Source organism: Nerophis lumbriciformis, linkage group LG15 (assembly GCF_033978685.3).
Source record: "Nerophis lumbriciformis linkage group LG15, RoL_Nlum_v2.1, whole genome shotgun sequence".
Classification (NCBI taxonomy): domain Eukaryota; kingdom Metazoa; phylum Chordata; class Actinopteri; order Syngnathiformes; family Syngnathidae; genus Nerophis; species Nerophis lumbriciformis.
The window spans coordinates 46,208,937-46,228,999 of record NC_084562.2 but is presented as its reverse complement, the minus strand read 5'-3'; the positions used below and the strand labels follow the sequence as shown (position 1 = coordinate 46,228,999).

At 38.2% G+C, this 20,063-nt stretch overlaps 1 pseudogene; it reads right to left on the bottom strand.

Moving 5' to 3' along the window:
* Positions 1-16,243, bottom strand: part of LOC133615757 (mortality factor 4-like protein 1) — a 29,577-nt pseudogene extending 13,334 nt beyond the window's left edge.
* Positions 16,244-20,063: the final 3,820 nt, after the last annotated feature.

The following is a 20,063-nucleotide window of genomic DNA, read 5'->3' as shown; positions in this document are numbered from 1 at the left end:
AATAAGGCTGTAACATAAAAATATGTGAACAGAGTGAAGCGCTGTGAATACTTTCCAAATGCACTGTAAATTTAGTTTATACAATCATATGCGTTAACGCTTTAACTTTGACAACTCTACTTTAAAAGGGTCATATTATGATTGTTTTCTACATGTAAAACCTTTCTTGTGGGCTACATAACGTGTAATGGTGTTTCTTTGGTCAAAATGTTGCATAGACACAGACCATCTTCAAACTGCTTTCTGACAGTTTTTTTTAGGACGCACAGTTTTTTGGGGCGATGTTATTGACGTGCCTCCACTTCGACTGCGTCTTCTCCACGTCATGTATGTTTTAGTTTTTAGCGCTTCCATATGGAGTCACTTTGGTAGAGTAGCCAAAAATTGAGTACTGTTACTTTAGGATAATATGACTCAAGTAAAAGTAAAAAGTAGTCATTAATATAATTTCTTGACTAAGAGTAAGTATTCCTTGAAAGAAACTACTCAAGTATTGTGTAACTTGTGAGTAACTTCTGATTTATTTAACTTTTTTTTAATTTTTTTTTAATGGTTTTTAGACTACAATTGTGCTGTGTGACACAGTTAGAATTTATAGGAAAAAAGAAGCTGGACCCTATGCTATTGTGGAGGGGGGCGTGGCCTGCGGGCCTGCAGCGAAGCGGGGTGTGCCAGGACCGGCCTCGAAATCAGCGACAGGTGCGTAGATGGCCCACCTGGGCCTGGTTATCTAATCACCTGTCGCTCTGTTATAAGCAGCAGCCAGGAGGAGAGACAGGGTTGGAGCTGGAGGGAAGCTGGAGTGAGAGCACGAGCGTGACGGACACAAACAAACACTTGCTGAAAAGTACATCAAACTAAATCCATGTTACTACTTTTGGAGGCTTTACCAAAATACTTAAAGTACAACATACTTAACGTATAGGTTTTACCTTCATGATATCTGTAAAGCGCTTTATAGGTAAGATGTCTCATGTATGAATAGTATGACCACAAGTATTTTACAAAACATCATCGGTCTTCTGGGAGTGCCGTTCTTACCAAAAAGGTGTAGCAGGTGTGGCGCTCCGTACACCTGGGACATCATCCTGTCCGGATGCTCGTCTTGCATCTCAGCGTACTGCGGCCTCTCCAACTTGTAGAGCAGCTGGGTGCCTATCATCACATTAAAATACTCTGGAACGCCAGCCATGACTTCATTGATGGTGTATTCATACCTGGCAAATATAAAAGACACAAATAATGAGTGGTGGGTGCAAAGACCTAGCTGCCCACTGCCAAAGCGCTACAACAAAATACAAGAAATTTACGGATGATTAAACAGGAGGGCTTGGGGGGATGATGGGAAAAAACATGATATTAAATCATTCTAATGGATTTACATGAGAGGAGGACTTTTAAATAAAGACATCATTGTAGAAAAGTATAACATTACACTTTTTCTGATTTTAATTTGAATTACGGTTATTTGTATTATTATTTTATGTTTTTAGTTTTGCTTTTTTATAATTTTCTGTAAAGCACTTTAAACGGCCTTGTTTACAAATTGCGCTCTTTAAATAAACGTGCCTTGCCCTAACTACATTCTTAAGTGGCCTGTTACATCAAAAAACAATTTTGAAAAGTCTTTTAACTAGAATGTACTTCCGTTTAAGTCCTACTTAAATCATCTGAATTCCTTTTGTTTTTGGTCGACTAAATCTCACAACATTTTAATCAATTTAGAATTACAGTAACTTTAATGGATTAAAATATAAAGGTATAAAGGATAAGACATTTTTAAAGTTCCCTTTGAAGCATCATTATTTGTGCTACCTACAAAGCATCTGAATAATGAAATGTATTACAAAAGGTAGACCTCCTCTGAATGACTGCATCATTTTACACTAACTTGAGATCAAAAAACATACACATATTGTTTTAGCTGTTGAATAATATAACACAGGACAACTACTGTATTAATTGGGGTCATATGATTTTTTTTTTCCATGTTTAAAATTAGGGATGTCCGATAATGGCTTTTTGCTGATATCCGATATTCCGATATTGTCCAACTCTTTTCTTACCGATACCGATATCAACCGATATCAACCGATACGGATATCAAACACGTAACCACTACTGGTAGAAGAGCTTCATTTAGTGGTACGCCAAAGATTCACTTAATTAAGTATTCGAACACAGTGTTACTGTTCACACTGAGTGTAACGTTACAGTAGACAAACAATATTAAATATGATTGTTAAAAAAAATCTCTGCCTTGTTTTTAATGAATATTTAAGTCTACTACACTACTGTATTTTAGTGTTGGTCATTATGGTGGTACTTGGAGAGGAAAGTGTTTTATGAGGTGGAACTTGATGAAAGGTCTACAGGACTGAGTGTATATTTCCTTACTTATTGTCAGTTTCCTTTTGACTTCTTATAGTTGGCATAGTCCTCCAAGACGCCCTCAATGTTCTTCTTAGCATGCAGGTGGAATAACTGTCAAACATGGAGAGATTAGCGCGGAAGTCGGTCTTACAACAGTTGTCAGAAAAAGTGCAGTTTGATATTTGAAAAGAGCACTTTAACAGAACTCTTTAATGTTAATTGGATCTGTTTGAGATTGGTAAAGCACAGCTGTTAAAACATGCAGGAGACATTACCGTTGGAACCCTTTTTGTCTTAGCAAAAAGCTGACAGTAATTGCTTACAGTCTGAAAGTGGGAGTATGCCTCAAAGCGCAATTTGCATAAAACTGTCCGTTAGTGTACATCCTTTTTAAAAGATAATCACAGATTGAGCGTGTGTGAACTGTTTCTGCCGTGTGATCAGATCCCAGTTGTCCACCAGCAAGTGTTTCAGCTCCTCTGGGATCTTCACTTTCACCTCGACACGGTTGGTGAACATGTCTTCACATGCACAATTAACCAAACACAATACATATGAAGAAATAGTCTATTTTGGTAGGTGGGTGGGAGAAGAATTTTACAGTTCAGTCATTTTCCACGTCACCTTTTGTGCCAGGCTCATTACCTCCACCGTGGGCTGAAAGGCACAGCAATTTTACTTTTCTTACTTTCTGAGAAGTGTTTGCGTGACACACTGCGCACATGATGGAGGCCTGTATGCTGTGCTTTGTGTACAACCATTGTGTTCATGCAAGTTTCCACCAGTAAAGTTGTCATTTTCACACACCCCCCAGTAGCCTGCGTGGGTCTTTAACAATGCAAGGCCTGCTCCTAACAAAAGCTGTCGAAATTGTCATTTTGCAGCGCCATGTTTATTCAGAGCCCCGAGTTCTTAATTATTCATTTACTATGACCGTCCAAAAGTAGGTCTGATTATACACTCTTCTGTATATTTGTCAATCAATATTGCTACTGTCCGAAACTTAAATATGTATAGACCTGCAGGAGTACAAAGAGACTGTGCACAGATTAAGTGATTGAAATAAAGACCATCACTGTGCTCAGGCAGGGGATGAGGAAACGGAAAACTGCAAGAAACAATTGGTGTCCTGGGTTAAGGGGAGCAAAACAACAACATAAGCAGAAGGTCAACAACAAATTCACTGACCATCGAGACTGAAGACTGGCGGAGAATCCAGGTCATCAAGGAATACAAAGCTACTCCACAAACCTGTGTCAGTGACCCCTCTCTATCCTCGGGGACTGTGCGGACCAGCTGAACAACGTCTCCCTGCAGCTGGCTGTTGTTCCTGAGTGCCTCAAATCTACCATCATCACATCTGTCCTTAAAGGGGAACTGCATATGTTTTGTAATTTTGCCCATCATTCACAATCCCTATGCGTGGAGAGGTTATCAGGTGACCACGGATCAGCCTCCACGGATGAGGCGCGAGCTGTTCAAAGTCGGGACCCAGGATGGACCACTCCTCTTTGCATCAGTTGGTCACATACAGTATCTGCACTGCTGATCTCCCAATGGACTGAACTTTCACATGAAGTTGGGACCCGGGACGACGACTCCCTATGCCTCAGTCGGTGACGTCTCGTTGCCCCGACGTGTCTACATGCAAGAGGATCCCCTGCTGGCCTCACTATGGACTGGACTCTCACATTATTAACTGTATCCACTCAGCATCGATTGGACCGGTCACCCAGGGTGGATCCTCACATCTGCGGTCCCTTCCAAGGTTTCTCGTTGTTCCATTCTACCACAATTTTCAAAAATCGATCTGATAGCTCAACGTCAATGGTAGTTATGGAACTCATGGAAGAAATACTACATCAATCAATAAAAAAAGTTCACTGTCAGAGTTTTTGTTGACCTAAGCAAGGCCGTTACTTTTAAAGAAGATGGAAAGATTTGTTGTCAGAGGCACTGCACATGTTTGGCTCAACAGTTATCTCAATGACATGCCCTGCTCGCTATGGCCGCATTGGCCGCAAAGCTGCAAGCAATCAGCAATCTGCACACCTGGGACTAATGAAGGCAAGCAGTATAAAGACCAGCGGACCCGAGGATCCTGCGCCGGAACGTAGTTCACTCTTAGTAGTAAGCATCCCGTCTCTGGGTTCCCCCTCTTGCGTACTTGCTCTCTCCTTATGACTTCCTTGTTCCCGAGTCTTATGTCCTTTGTGTTACCCGCAGTGTGTTTCCTGTTTATCGTGATCGAGCTGTGTGCCTCGACTCCTCTCTAGATTTTGGACTGCCTCCCTCGATCCCTGCTTGGACACGGACCTCATTGCTTCTCTCCAGCCCCCGACTACTTGCTTTCCCACGGACTGCCTTCTTGCCTTGCCCCTCTGAACTAACGAAAGATTCATCCAACACGCACTTTCAACAAACAAACACTGGTAACATTTACATTGTTAATCCTACACATCGTTTCACACCAAAAACATAGAGTAGCATACCCCTCCCATACACTCATCAAAGGGTTCAATAAACCTGTTGAACCGATCCTGGTTTTGGTGTCGTCTCCTTCCCCCACCGTACGTAACATAAGCATTAAAGGGGAATATTATCACCAGACCTATGTAAGCGTCAATATATACCTATGTAAGCGTCAATATATACCTTGATGTTGCAGAAAAAAGACCGTATATTTTTTTAACCGATTTCCGAACTCTAAATGGCTGAATTTTGGCGAATTAAACGCCTTTCTAATATTTGCTTTCGGAGCGATGACGTCACAACGTGACGTCACATCGGGAAGCAATCCGCCATTTTCTCAAACACCGAGTCAAATCAGCTCTGTTATTTTCCGTTTTTTCAACTGTTTTCCGTACCTTGGAGACATCATGCCTCGTCGGTGTGTTGTCGGAGGGTGTAACAACACGAACAGGGACGGATTCAAGTTGCACCAGTGGCCCAAAGATGCGAAAGTGGCAAGAAATTGGACGTTTGTTCCGCACACTTTACCGACGAAAGCTATGCTACGACAGAGATGGCAAGAATGTGTGGATATCCTGCGACACTCAAAGCAGATGCATTTCCAACGATAAAGTCAAAGAAATCTGCCGCCAGACCCCCATTGAATCTGCCAGAGTGTGTGAGCAATTCAGGGACAAAGGACCTCGGTAGCACGGCAAGCAATGGCGGCAGTTTGTTTCGCAGACGAGGAGCTAAACCCCCTGGATGTCTTGGCTCACACCGTCCCTTATGCCACCGAAGATGATCAAGAGAAGAATATCGACCCTAGCTTCCCTGGCCTGCTGACATCAACTCCAAAACGGGACAGATCAGCTTTCAGGAAAAGAGCGTGGATGAGGGTATGTCTACAGAATATATTAATTGATGAAAATTGGGCTGTCTGCACTCTCAAAGTGCATGTTGTTGCCAAATGTATTTCATATGCTGTAAACCTAGTTCATAGTTGTTAGTTTCCTTTAATGCCAAACAAACACATACCAATCGTTGGTTAGAAGGCGATCGCCGAATTTGTCCTCGCTTTCTCCCGTGTCGCTGGCTGTCGTGTCGTTTTCGTCGGTTTCGCTTGCATACGGTTCAAACCGATATGGCTCAATAGCTTCAGTTTCTTCTTCAATTTCGTTTTCGATACCTGCCTCCACACCACAACCATCCGTTTCAATACATTCGTAATCTGTTGAATCGCTTAAGCCGCTGAAATCCGAGTCTGAATCCGAGCTAATGTCGCTATAGCTTGCTGTTCTTTCCGCCATGTTTGTTTGTGTTGGCTTCACTATGTGACGTCACAGGAAAATGGACGGGTGTTTATAACGATGGTTAAAATCAGGCACTTTGAAGCTTTTTTTAGGGATATTGCGTGATGGGTAAAATTTTTAAAAAAACAAAAAAACAAAAAAAACAAAACATTTCAAAACAAATTGCAATATTATGTAAAATCAGAGCTTTTCCTAATCACAATGTTGTCCATATGCTATATAAATTCCTTCATTCTATTATACCTTACTTACTGTGTGAAATATGGGGGAACACCTATGAAACAAATATACAACCAATGTTCTTATTACAAAACAAAGCTATCAGAGTAGTCAAACATGCCAAATATCGTGCCCCAACAAATCCAGTTTTTATTAAATTGAACAGATTAAAATTGCATGACCTCATTGATTTGAACACAGCAGTTGTTATGTTTAAGACATACAACCACATGCTTCCTTACAATATCCAAGAGATGTTCCAACCCAGAGAATCGTGCTACAACTTCAGGGGGACTGGCATTTTTTTCAAAAACCAAGGCCAGGACTAACATAAAATACATGTGCGTAACTGTTTGAGGGATCCACCTATGGAACAGCCTGGATGACCAACTTAAAGGCTTTAAAACAATTACCACATTGAAAAAAAAACCCTATAAAGCCAACATAATAGCAAACTACAAAAAACTTAGATAAAGGTAATAAAAAACAAAAAATAGGTAGTGCATTGTATAGTAAAAGGTGTGGAGTAGCAATGATTCAGGTGAACTTAAACTTCTACATAAGTACTGAAAATATTATCTCTTGTGTTTTGTATTTACGGGTGTGTTATAACGAATATACTGTACATTTAGGTATGCTGTTGTCATGTGTATGTTTGTACATATGTGTATTATATATATATATATATATATATATATAGTTACGGCGCACGCGCAGTCTGCTTCTCACTCCTCGGCGGGAGCACCTAGAAGCTCCGCTATGAGCTCCGCAAGACACGCTATCGCGCTTGCTGAGCAGACCGTGCCCACGCGCCGCCGCAGCCAGAGGCGATCAGCAATCAGCGCACCTGGACCTGATGAGAGGGAACCTAATAAAGGACCAGTGGTTTCAAGGATCCTCGCGGGAACTTAGTTCTCAATGGTGTACCGTAAGCCGAAGCCCAATGCTCTCTCTCTGCGTTTTCCCTCCGTGTCTGACGTCCTTGTTTGTTCTCCGTAGTTCCTTCCGAGTCTTACCCGTTGTCTCCCCTGTGGTTTTGGACTGCCTTCCTCGATCCTCGACCCTCGCCTGGACATGGACCTTGTCTCTTCTCTCCTGCCCTGGATCACCTGCCTGCCCCACGGACTTCCTTGTTCCTTCGCTCTCGACAACACTTGGTAACACACACTTCAGTTAACCTTACACATAGCCTTACACACACACACACCACTCTATAGTTATTGTTAGTATTGTTTAGTATCATTATATATATATCTATATATTGACTATACATATAATAAATTATTGTACATTACCTCCCCCTGATGTCTGAGCCGTCATCTCCACTCAGCAATACATAACATACATATATATATATATATATATATATATATATATATATATATATATATATATATATATATATATATATATATATATAGTGATCTGTTGAATGTGTATTGACTCAATGAAAATCAATTAATGTAAATTAACTGTAGTCTAGTCACAGGGAACTGGACTATGTAAGTTAGGGGTAAGCATAAATAAGCAAAATTATTCAGTCTACTTCTTTTGGGCATTGTGTTGCTTTTTTTTTCTACTTGATTTTTATTTTTCGACTTATAGATTTGATGTCAACTGTTGCGCTGGACCAGATGTTCCTCCAAGGGAATTTAAGTTACTGGTCAATCCCAAGTTCTTTGTAATGACATATTTGCTGAGTGTAAGTTAAGACCCCAACAGAATTGGTATTTTGCAATTTATTTCCAAAGCTTTGAAGAGACCAACCTAGAACAACACATTCAATTGCGTAGCCAAGTTGATCTGAAATCATTACGGAAGCGCTGTCTTCTTCAATATGCCAATAGCCCCCACCCTTCCGAGCGAATACACAAGTCTGTTTGTTTTACTTAGCCTGAGACAGGATGAGATAAGAAAAAGGAGTATCTCTCCTCCTCACATTCCAAGCTCAAGGTAACTTGAGATGGAGAAAAAATAGAAAGAGTACAAATGGTAACCAATAGCTATTTAAAATATGACTATAGAAAGAAATAACTCTTAAATATGTATATATGTAGATACATATATCTCTGTCATAACCCAACTGCTCAAATAAACTAACTTGACTAAAAAAAATAATACAATACATTGATGAGCTTGTATTGGATAGTACCAAAACAACATATTTTATAAAAGGATTGTACAGCAATCATTTTTTTCCCCTCGTCACAAAATCAACCAGAATAACAGCAGACTTTGCCACACTAATAGATAACATTTTCACCAATCAGCCGGAGAATCAAATAACAGCAGGACTACTACTCAAGGAAATAAGTGAGCATTTTTCACAATTTCTTTAATAAGAAAGAAACAAACAAGCAGACACCAAACACCAGAAACTATGGCAACATTCAAGTCTGAGTTATGTGCTCAAGACTGTGGGGAGGTTTATACCTCCACAGACCCACATAAGGCATATGAGACCTTTCTTAAGCTTTTCTTAAAACTGTATGACAAGCACTGTTTAATTAAAAAACATTACATTAAGGACAGCACTGGTAAGGAAAAACCGTGGATCACAAGAGGAATACTGAAGTCCTGCAAAAAGGAAAAAATATCTGTAGAGAAAACATTTAGACTTAGATTTAAGGCACAGAACCAAAGAAACTGAACACAAATATAAAACGTACAAAAATAAATTAATAAAAATAATAAAACACAGCAAAAGAACACATTTCTGTAACCTATTAGAACAACATAAAATCGCATCTCAGGTAGGTGGAAAGTTTTTAAATGGTATCATTAATAAAAATATAACAAATAAGGAACATCCAAACTATTTCATAGAAAATAATTAAACTATGAATAACCATATAGGGAATAATGAATGCATATAACACCTTCTTTGTGAATGTTGAACCCAATTTAGCAAATTAAATTATACAACCAGAAAACAGTGTCAAATTTAATGAACAAATCATTCAAAACAACTCAGACTCATTTTTCATTTCTCCTGTTCAGGAAAGTGAAATCACAGAAATTGTAAATTCTTTGAAAAATGTTAATTATTTAGCTGTTCTCTTCACTTATATATGTAATATTTATTTGATAAAAGATGTCTTTCCAATGAAAATGAAAATGGCAAAAGTTATTCCGATCTTCAAGAGTGGAGATGATCATCAGTTTACCAACTATAGGCCTATTTCTTTTCTCTCACAATTTTCAAAAGTCCTTGAAAAATTATTTGTATCTGTCATGATCTGTGGTTTGGATCATGTTTTATGTTATTTTCTGTTTAAAGACTCCATAGTTCCTGGTTGCACTTCCTTGTTTGTTTGTTACCTTGACAACCATTAGTGTCACCTGTTTCACGTCTTGGACTTACGCACCTGTTGCTAATTATGTTCACCTGTCTCTGATTAGTGTTCGGCCGCTCACCTGCTACCCGAGCACTAATCAGAGACATTATTTAAGTTTGCCTTTAACAGTCAGTCGGCCTGGTGTCATTATTTGCTTCATGCAACCTGTTACGGAAGTTTTGTTTCATGCCAAATTTTTGTGAGTACTACTTGTATCAAGTCCATGCTAATTGTTAGCTTCTTTGACCCCCCCCCCCCCCCCTGACAGTATCAAGATTAGATGATTTTATTGATAAGCATCACTTGCTAAGTGAACAACAATACGGTTTTCGATCAAACAGGTCCACTTCCATGGCAGTGATGGAATTAGTTGAGGAGGTAACTGTTGAATTGCAGGTGAATAAACACAACATTTATTCTCGTTCACAACCTTTAGTCTCTTCAGAGGAAAAACCTGAAACACCCAACCCCAGATAAAACTGGGATAATTGTTTTTGGTGCTAAAAAAGAAAGGTTTAAAGTCATCCAACTCCTTCAATCACTGTCCCTGAAAACCTCAAATAAAGCCAGAAATCTTGGGGTTATTTTAGATTGTGATTTACATTTTGACAGTCACATCAAATCAGTAACAAAATCGGCCTACTATCACCTCAAAAAATGTAACAAGACTTAGAGGGTTCATGTCAGCTCAAGACTTAGAAAAACGTGTACATGCCTTTATTACCAGTAGGCTAGACTATTGTAATGGTCTCCTTGCAGGTCTTCCCAAAAAAAACTGTCAGGCAGCTACAGCTTGTTCAGAACGCTGCTGCTAGAGTTCTAACAAAGACCAAAAATCTGAGCACATTACACCAACTCTTAAATCCTTACATTGGCTCCCTGTACATCAGATAATTGATTTCAAAATCCTCCTGCTCACATATAAATCACTACATGGTCTAGGGCCGAAGTATACCATTGATATGCTCCCACTATATAAGCCCTCTAGATCACTAAGATCTTCTGAGACCAATCTGTTAGCGGTTCCCAGAGTAAACTCAAATCATTCAGTCACTATGCAACAAATAGCTGGAATAAACTTCCTGAAGATGTCCGACTTTCCCCAACTCTGACTACTTTTAAAACTAGACTGAAAACTTTTATGTTCACCTTAGCTTTCAGCTAAATCTTTTAACTTTTAACGTCCGCACTGTTTTTATTTTTGTCTGCATTTTAATTTTGATTTTATTTTCTTTCATATCACTTTGTTGTCTGTGAAGCACTTTGAGTCTGCCTTGTGTATGAAAAGCGCTATACAAATAAAGTTGCCTTGCCTTGCCCTCTTCCCACCCATAAACAATGCGCATGCGTGAACAGTACATGGATAAACATGTTAACAATCTCCCTATCTTTTATTTAAAAAAAATTACATAGCACATGTTTCTTGAGAACAAATACATGTCTTTTGAACAGAAACAATAAAATCAACTTAAGTAAGAACCCATTTTCCTTCACTCAATGCTTTCAAAAGCATCAAGGGTGAATTAGTTCTTTGATGCCACTTATATCTAACCAAAGCCTTTTCTCTGTGACCTGTTTTGTTGATCGAAGAGCATCATAGAGGGAATGATTATCAGTCACACAAACTAACGCTGGAGCATTTTGTGCAACCTGCATTAACAATGATTAGACCACATCAAATTTGAGTTAAAGAAAAAAGAAAAAAAGTCACTAATTTCTATACAAACATTATATTTTGGCATTATTATGATTATTTTTATTATGGTATTTATTTCATTCTTGTTAGGATTATTTATTTTAATTCACATTAACACATATAGCACGATGGCCGTATCGTTATTTATGGATTTAAAAATGTATATTTGAGCACCAAAACAAAAATAAAAGAAACTAATTATACATACACTCTCCACAGTTGGATCCACCCGTGCACGCTTCTACCGCGGTCCTTGGAGCATTTCTCCACTGCTCGTACCTTTACCTGGTCCTGGGGATAAACAAGAAATATATATATATATTATATATAACATTTATGTCCAGGGTGTACCCCGCCTTCCGCCCGAAGCCGCTGAGATAGGCTCCAGCACCCCCCCCCCGTGACCCCGAACGGGACAAGTGGTAGAAAAGGGATGTATGGATGTATAAGTATATATATTATATGTGTATATAATATTTATATCCATCCATCCATTTTCTACCGCTTGTCCCTCTCGGGGTCGTGGGGGTGCTGGAGCCTATCCCAGCTGCACTCGGGCGGAAGGCGGGGTACACCCTGTACAAGTCGCAGGGCCAACACAGATATATATATACATATATATATATATATATATATATATATATATATATATATATATATATATATATATATATATATATTATACACATACATATATACCAGTGACGTGCAGTCACTAGAGGCAGAGTAGCCGTGTAATACTCTTCCATATCAGTAGGTGGCAGCCGGTAGCTAATTGCTTTGTAAAGGCAGGTAAAAGGGTGTCTTATGCTAAAACCAAAAATAAACAAAAGGTGAGTGCTGCTAAGAAAAGGCATTGAAGCTTAGGGAAGGCTATGCAGAACGAAAGTAAAACTGAACTGGCTACAAAGCAGTGACGTGCGGTCACTGGAGACAGGTGAGGCCATCATGGAAAGAAAAAAAATGTAAAAAGAAAAAAATATATATTAAATTGTTAAATGTATCCAGTGATTATACTATAAAGTTATTTTCCATTTAACTTCACCAGTTTTAGATTATTTTTATTCAAAATCGCTGAATTTTCACATTCGCCGTTCAAATACTGAGAAGAGACGGTTCGGTGAACAGCAGCCAGTCGAGGCACGTCACTCAGTGCCTCAACATGGACGGACTCGGCTAACTGCTGGTCTGCTGTGCAGTGAGACCGTATTGCTATATGAATTATATTATACATTTCCATAGTTTAGTTAGCTGAGGTATATAATGTACAGTGTATTTTGTCAACAACTGTATGTGTGTAATGTATTTCTTGTGCTGAACGATCACAAAATAGCTGCAAAAGACGCACTGGCTGAGGCTCGCCTCCTGCACCCCCGCCGTAGAATGCACGGCAACCCCTGACGGGAGTGTTATATCAACTAAAGCCCACACTTAAACTTTCTACGTGCAAGATTGAATCTATTTTAAAAAGTTATTTCATAAGAAGCCAAAAAGTGCAAAAACAATAATGTTTGTGTTGGAGGAGTTGTGAATGACTGCAGGGCCACAACATTAGGTACACCTGCAGACTGCAGGTGTACCTAATTCACAACTCCTCCAACACAAACATTATTGTTTTTGCACTTTTTGGCTTCTTATTAAATAGCTTTTGTAACCTATTTTTATGGGCTTTCCTCTTTGTGATGTTAAGTTCCTGTTATGCGCTGTTATACAGTATATGCCTTGAGCTCTTATTTTGAAGGCGCTAAGAGCGGAAGTGATGTCACGTTGCGGAGGTTTTTGAAAGAAGGTAAATAAAGTGGTCCTCGTGTAAACTGGAGCCTCCGTGTTTGTTATTTTGTAGTTTCATACAGTATAGGCGACATTTATAAACCCTCGGTTACAATTTTTTAAATAGATTCAATCTTGCACGTTGCACAAAGTTGAAGTGAGGGCTTTAGTTGATATAACACTCCCATCAGGGGGTTCATTAATCCAGCACAACAGCGGCGCATTTCTAAGTAAAGGTAAGACCATAATAACGTTTTTTTATTAAATGTGCTTTTTTGTGTGCTACAGTTTGTATGTGTAAAGTTAAAGTTAAGTTAAAGTACCAATGATTGTCACACACACACTAGGTGTGGTGAAATTTGTCCTCTGCATTTGACCCATCCCCTTGTTCACCCCCTGGGAGGTGAGGGGAGCAGTGGGCAGCAGCGGCGCCGCGCCCGGGAATCATTTTTGGTGATTTAACCCCCAATTCCAACCCTTGATGCTGAGTGCCAAGCAGGGAAGAATGCTGGTATGAGCTTTTAAACATAACCCGTTAACTGCTGCCAATCAAATGGTGAATAAGATACTCTTTAGGGTTCATATGTTTGTAAATCTGGCTGAAGTCAGTGCCTCACCAGCCATCAACCTCACCGCACGTCACTGATATATACTATATTTATATACATACATATATACTATATATATATATATATACACATACATACATACTATATATATATATATAAAGTGAAAAAGACAAGTCAAATGACTTCTGTCTATCTGTCTTGTGGTTTTTGCTTATTTACTGGTGTGTATGTATGTATATATATATATATATATATATATATATATATATATATATATATATATATATATATATATATATATATATATATATATATATATATACATACATACACACCAGTAAATAAGCAAAAACCACAAGACAGATAGACAGAAGTCATTTGACTTGTCTTTTTCACTTTCCTCGAGTGCAAAGACAAGCATTCAAGTTAATTACTATATTGAAGCAGCTGTATGAATATATATAATCTACATTCAGTACTATTTAAGGTGATAATTGTTTTTGAGGGGCAGGGGGGGTTTTCTAATTTGTATAATTGACTACATGACACATGTAATTATAATGAACACTGTAGGAGGGATATTGTAACCTGACTCTCGGCAGATCCTTGTAGTTCGCTGAGCTCTTGTGTGGAGCTCAGCGAACTACAAGGATCTGGCGAGAGTCAGGCTAGGGATATAGTGTGGGAGACAGAAAAGTGCATACGAAATATGAAAATAAAAACGAATATGTTTAGACATACACATTAACTTTTTTATGTTACAAACAAGACTAAGGCCCCTGCGAGTGCTTTGAGATGGGGGCAGGGGCCCACAGCAGCATGTTTTGCTCATTGAGAAGAGCGATACGAGCTTTTATGTCAGTGTCCAAAAGTCTCCAATAAGACCAGAGAAAGTAAGGTTATATTTCCCTTTTGGCTTTCTTGAAAAATAATATTTGCCCATCTTATCCGCTTGTGTTATTGTGAATGACATTGATGTTACATTCATAGATATGGTTACATTCATCTACAAGGAGTGAGTGCCTGTTGGCAAATCTGTTCTAGGGGAAAGCGCTGATGTCACAATGCATTTATTTTTCGTAATAGTTTCGCATCGACCAGTAAAGTCTCAAAAATCGACTGGTTGATCGCAATCGACTGGTTGGCAACCCCTGTCTTAGGGCTTGTTCACAATGCAGCTCATTTCAGATTTTTCTTGCCCATATGCGACCTGTAGGATAGGATAGGATAGGACTTTATTGTCATTGCACAAGTACAACGAAACTATGTTTTCAGCACAAACCCGTTCAAGATTAGACAAACAAACAGTGTACAGGGTAACAGAACAGGAACGCTGATGGGTCGCCACGAGGCGCCCCGTAAAAGGTGGAAAAAAGGTAAAACGCTGGGGAAGAAGATGAGTAAAAAAAATACAATCTAGACTGGGCTCCTAGTCTGGAGTGGGAAAAAACCTCCATGCCATGCACACATAAACATGTTATATTTAATCACGACAACTCGCAACGGGGGGGGGGGGGGGTTGGAGCCCTGGAGGTCAACTGCTGCTATGAAGCGCTGCCAGCCGCCCATCACCCCGAAGGGGAATCACGCGGTGGTGAAGGCGTGAGGTGGGGGAGGGAGGGGGTATGTATATATGCCCATTGTCTTGGATGTGTTGATGTAGTGTCCGTAGGCCTGGGGCCGTTCTGCATGCAAGCAAAAGTTCGACTCCAGGTGCCGTTGAGGAGGGATAGAGGTCAAAAGCATCCATCATTGAGGAGTCCTTGGGGGATGTTTTCAGAACAGCCTGCTCCTATTGTTGCAGCGTTAGGGCCATTCGAGGGAGTCAAATCGTAGATCAGGATTTTTGTTTTTCCGCGAGCAGACGAATGGCTTGTCTGTTCTATTCGTCCATGCTGGCTCTCATATCCAATTTTTCCCTTTCAACCAGCTTTTCCATGATGTGATCCATCTTGCGATTCAGTTCAGAAATCGGATCTGTATCGGATTTTTTCATGACAGTGTGACCAGTGCAGTTCCAAATTTTTCATATTCGACCCAGGCCTCTTTCGTATGTGGATATAAACAGGATATATATGCGATGCGTCCTCAATGTGAGCACTCCCGAATTCTTGTCCTCTTCTTTCTTAATGTTCTACGTAAAATAGTTTGATTCAGAAAATGTTGTTTGATTGCACAAAATACTTCAAATTGCCACAAATGCGCTAGTACTGAGACCGACTGGAGTTGAAGCCATGTTGACTTCCCTCAAGATTGCAGTGCGTGCAACGTCATGTCGACATGCGAGTCGGATTGCATTCACATTAGAAATCACATTTTTTTTGGTAATGTAAACTGCCACTAAAAAGATCAGATTTGAAAAAAAAAGATTAATTATTAATGAACGAATGGGTGAGCTGACAATTTTTTCAATTAAAGGTGCAAAACACTAAAAACTTACAGCTGAAAATGTTTCTGCTGCACTGCAGCAATCTTCTTGCTTGGCGCGGAACCCCTCATCTTTCCCTCGACATAATGGTCCCTGCAGGGAAAAAGTAACAGATGAATAACTGGTGTTATGGGTGACTTACCGTGATTCACACTCAGTTGCCTCTAAACACCACCACAGAAGGTTTGGAATCAACACATGATTGAACTGTTGACACTTACTTGAATGTAATGGGCTATGCAAAGACAGAGCATCCTTCACTTTGGAATTAAAGGAATTTTAGGTACAATATATTTGGTTTCATGGGCTACTTGCCAACAAAATCTGTCTATTTACATGTTGATACACTCCTACCTAAAGAGATTTATTTATTGACACGTAAATGCCATGTTTTTACAAAAAATGTCTCAATTTGTTTTTTAATTCATTTATTTTCACGTTTTTATTTTTTGTATGTAATGTTATTTTTTATCTTAGGGATGTAACGATAAACGGTATATTGATAAACCGCGGTACAATTCCTGACGGTTTGGAATACCGTTTAAATTTGTAATTACCGAAAAAACGTCATTTATTAATGCGTTTAGGCAACACTGCCTACTTCCTGGATACAGAGTGAGGGCAGCGCTGGCGCATGCGCAGATGCATCGTTCGGCTTGAAGAAACATGGCGGAACACAACTACACGGACTTTGCTACGGAGATTTCCCCACGGAGTAAACGGAGCCGAGCGCTTGGTTTAACTTCATGTTCCCTCGCTTCATTTCCGTGGAGTCTCGGCGTGCGTTTCAGAGCGCACTGCTGTCTTTAGATGGCGACAGGTGTGGACAATATTGGAGACAGAATCATTTGTCCCACACTAGAAAGTATACAGCGAAGTAGAAAATTATTTGATGTTGCTTTTATTTTCTCAATACAGGTCCATCAGCTGCTGTGACTGAGAGTTAATGATGTGAGGAAACATGCAGTAGTCGATGTGTCGGGAACGTGGTCACATCTTGTTTATAAAGTCTTTAGTTTGTTTACTAGGATGCTCACTCGTTCTTTTTTTAACTGCAACTTTTATCAATGTTCAGATAACATAAATACTAGCTAAAATGTTTTGTCATCTAATGGAATTGAACGCAGGCTGAGAAGATTGTGTATAAGATGTGAGAGGTATCACTCCTGCTTATTTTTGTTGGCCAAATTGTTACACTGACCACTAGAGAAGAGCAAAGCTTGTTTATTAGACTTTATCTTCATTAGCCAAACTGCTTTGTGTTTTATATTAATATCAAAAAGTTTTTTTTTACATTACTTGTGCTTTTTTACTTCAAAGTTATTACTTTAAAAACCATTCATTTGACATAGGATTTTGTTCATGTTTTATTGTGTATAGTTAATTCCTATACGACATATTTGCTCAAACTCTTAATGGATCTGTCCCGATACAGCATGTACATATACAGTACATATAAATGTGCATAACTTTAAAAAATTACCTCCCTCTATCCACATGTAAAAATAGAGATAAAGGCATCACGTAATGTGAAAAAAGATGACACGTTGATACAATTAATGAACAAAAAAACAAACAATTGTCTTTAAATATATTGATAACCTTTATCTATAGCCTTTTTATTAGACATTACAAATTACATGATGGCGTCACATTCACACCCCAACACTGTTTTACCTAACATACTCAATAATCGTGATTTTAATACTGATAAAAAAATAATCCTAATTAATATTTTGGCCATAATCGTGCAGCCCTATGTGTAAGACTAGATATCATACATGAACACTATTTTTATTTATATAGACAAAAAGTGCAGTTACATCTTCATCAGGTGCCATCTTTCAAAATTCGTGCAATTGTTTATATTTTTGTATCTCTTACGTCCATAAAGTGCTATCTTGCACAATTTTCACATTTATCTTATTTATTCATTTTATTTTTTTTCTGCCTTACTACTTTGTTTACAATGCTTGTGTTGCTTTCATATGCACATTCAATTTCTACTTGAGGTCTATGAAACAGTGTTTTTATCTACAATAATGTTTCTTCTACAAAGTAAATCATTTTGAATGTGTTGTTTGTGTTTTAAATAAAACGTGGTTAAAATATTTCAGTAGAAGTAATTTTTAAAAATTTAGAGTATATTTAAAAATACCGCGATAATAATGAGAACCGTGCTAATTTTGGTCACAATAGCCGTGGTAAGAAATGTTCATACCGTGACATCCCTATGATAGAACCATATATATATATATATATATATATATATATATATATATATATATATATATATATATATATATATATATATATATATATTGTATAAAAAGTTGTAGTGACACCGAAACAAGTTTTGGCAACAAATAAATACAAAAATTGAAAAAATAAAATATTTTTGGTGGCTGTTTTCGATGCCAAAATTCAGATTTTTGTACACTTTTATTGTTTTTGTGTATTTCAAAGGGTTTTATGATCGCTTCTCTTTTTTACGATTTTGTTTCTTTTTTTTTTGGTTTGGCTTCTTTCTTTTTTTTTTACGGTGTCAAAATAATTGCAGCGTTTTAGCGGTAAACCGGCCGCACACTTATAATTTTACCATGTACCAAATAAAATAGCTTCGAGGTCGGTAAGCACAACCAGAATTATTCCGTACATTAGGCTTATAAGGCGCACTGTCGATTTTTGAGAAAATTAAAAGATTTTAAGCGCGCCTTATAGTCCGGAAAATACGGTAATGTTTGTTCAGGAAAACCTGCCAGCGTGCTGGTTAGGTAAGCAACTAACTCTGAGTCTGATTTACCTCTCTTTTTTTGGAACTGAAAACACAAAATGTTCATCATTTCAGGCTTTTCTGGAATACCCGCCTGCTTACAGTTTTTTCCATTTGCTTACACACAATTTGACTAACTATGTGTGTCTTTTTTCAAAATGATTTACACACTTTTCTAAACACAACATTCAATTTCCTTAATTCCTAGATTATTTGCAAAATGACACACTTGGGTCAAAACATATGCCCATTCATCGAAATAAAGCGAGCATTTGTAAAAATGCAGTTTTATTGTCATCTCACTCACACAGACTTTAAATGATAAGACACTATTGGAGTGAGTTACCCAGAACATTGATAAATACAAAACACATTTGTAAAAAAAACCTATTCTACTATATGAAATCACATGTTTGGGGCATTTTGCCCGACCTTTTTAGCATATGTGATGAATGATTACTGTAACTTGACAAAAATATATTGGCAAATCCACATCAATCGTCATTGTTTACTTTGAAGTGGGCCTATACGTATGGACCTAAAAGAGAAAGTAAAAATATCCTTTAATCTTTTCAAGAACTGCTCAACAATGATGCCGCAAACTGAAAATATGTGTTTTTACCACAGTCAGGTAAAGTAACATATCGCAGTAGTCAACAATGACATGCAGTACAAATTACAATCTGAGACAAATAAAAAGGTTTGAAAACAAAATCTGGAGATAAAGATGTGTGTATCACAATCCTAGTGTGTGTGTAAAGAGCAGTGTTGGGTTAGTTACTGAAAACCGGTAACTAGTCACAGTTACTAGTTACTTTAATTCAAAAGTAACTCAGTTACTAACTCAGTTACTTACACCAAAAAGTAATGCGTTACTGTGAAAAGTAACTATTTAGTTACTTCTTTTTTTCTTCTTCTTTTTTTTTTAACTCCCATTAATGCCCTTTTAGCCTTCATTTCAGTACTGTTATTGCACTGGAGAATAATACAATCTGTTGATCAACTTGACATGCATTTTTATTTTCCTTTTAACATAATTAATGAACAACAGTGCAACATAAAAAGGCATTCCTCCTTTCTTTAAACTTGGACCAATGACCATGAATAAAAAACAAGTAAAAAGTGCAACATAA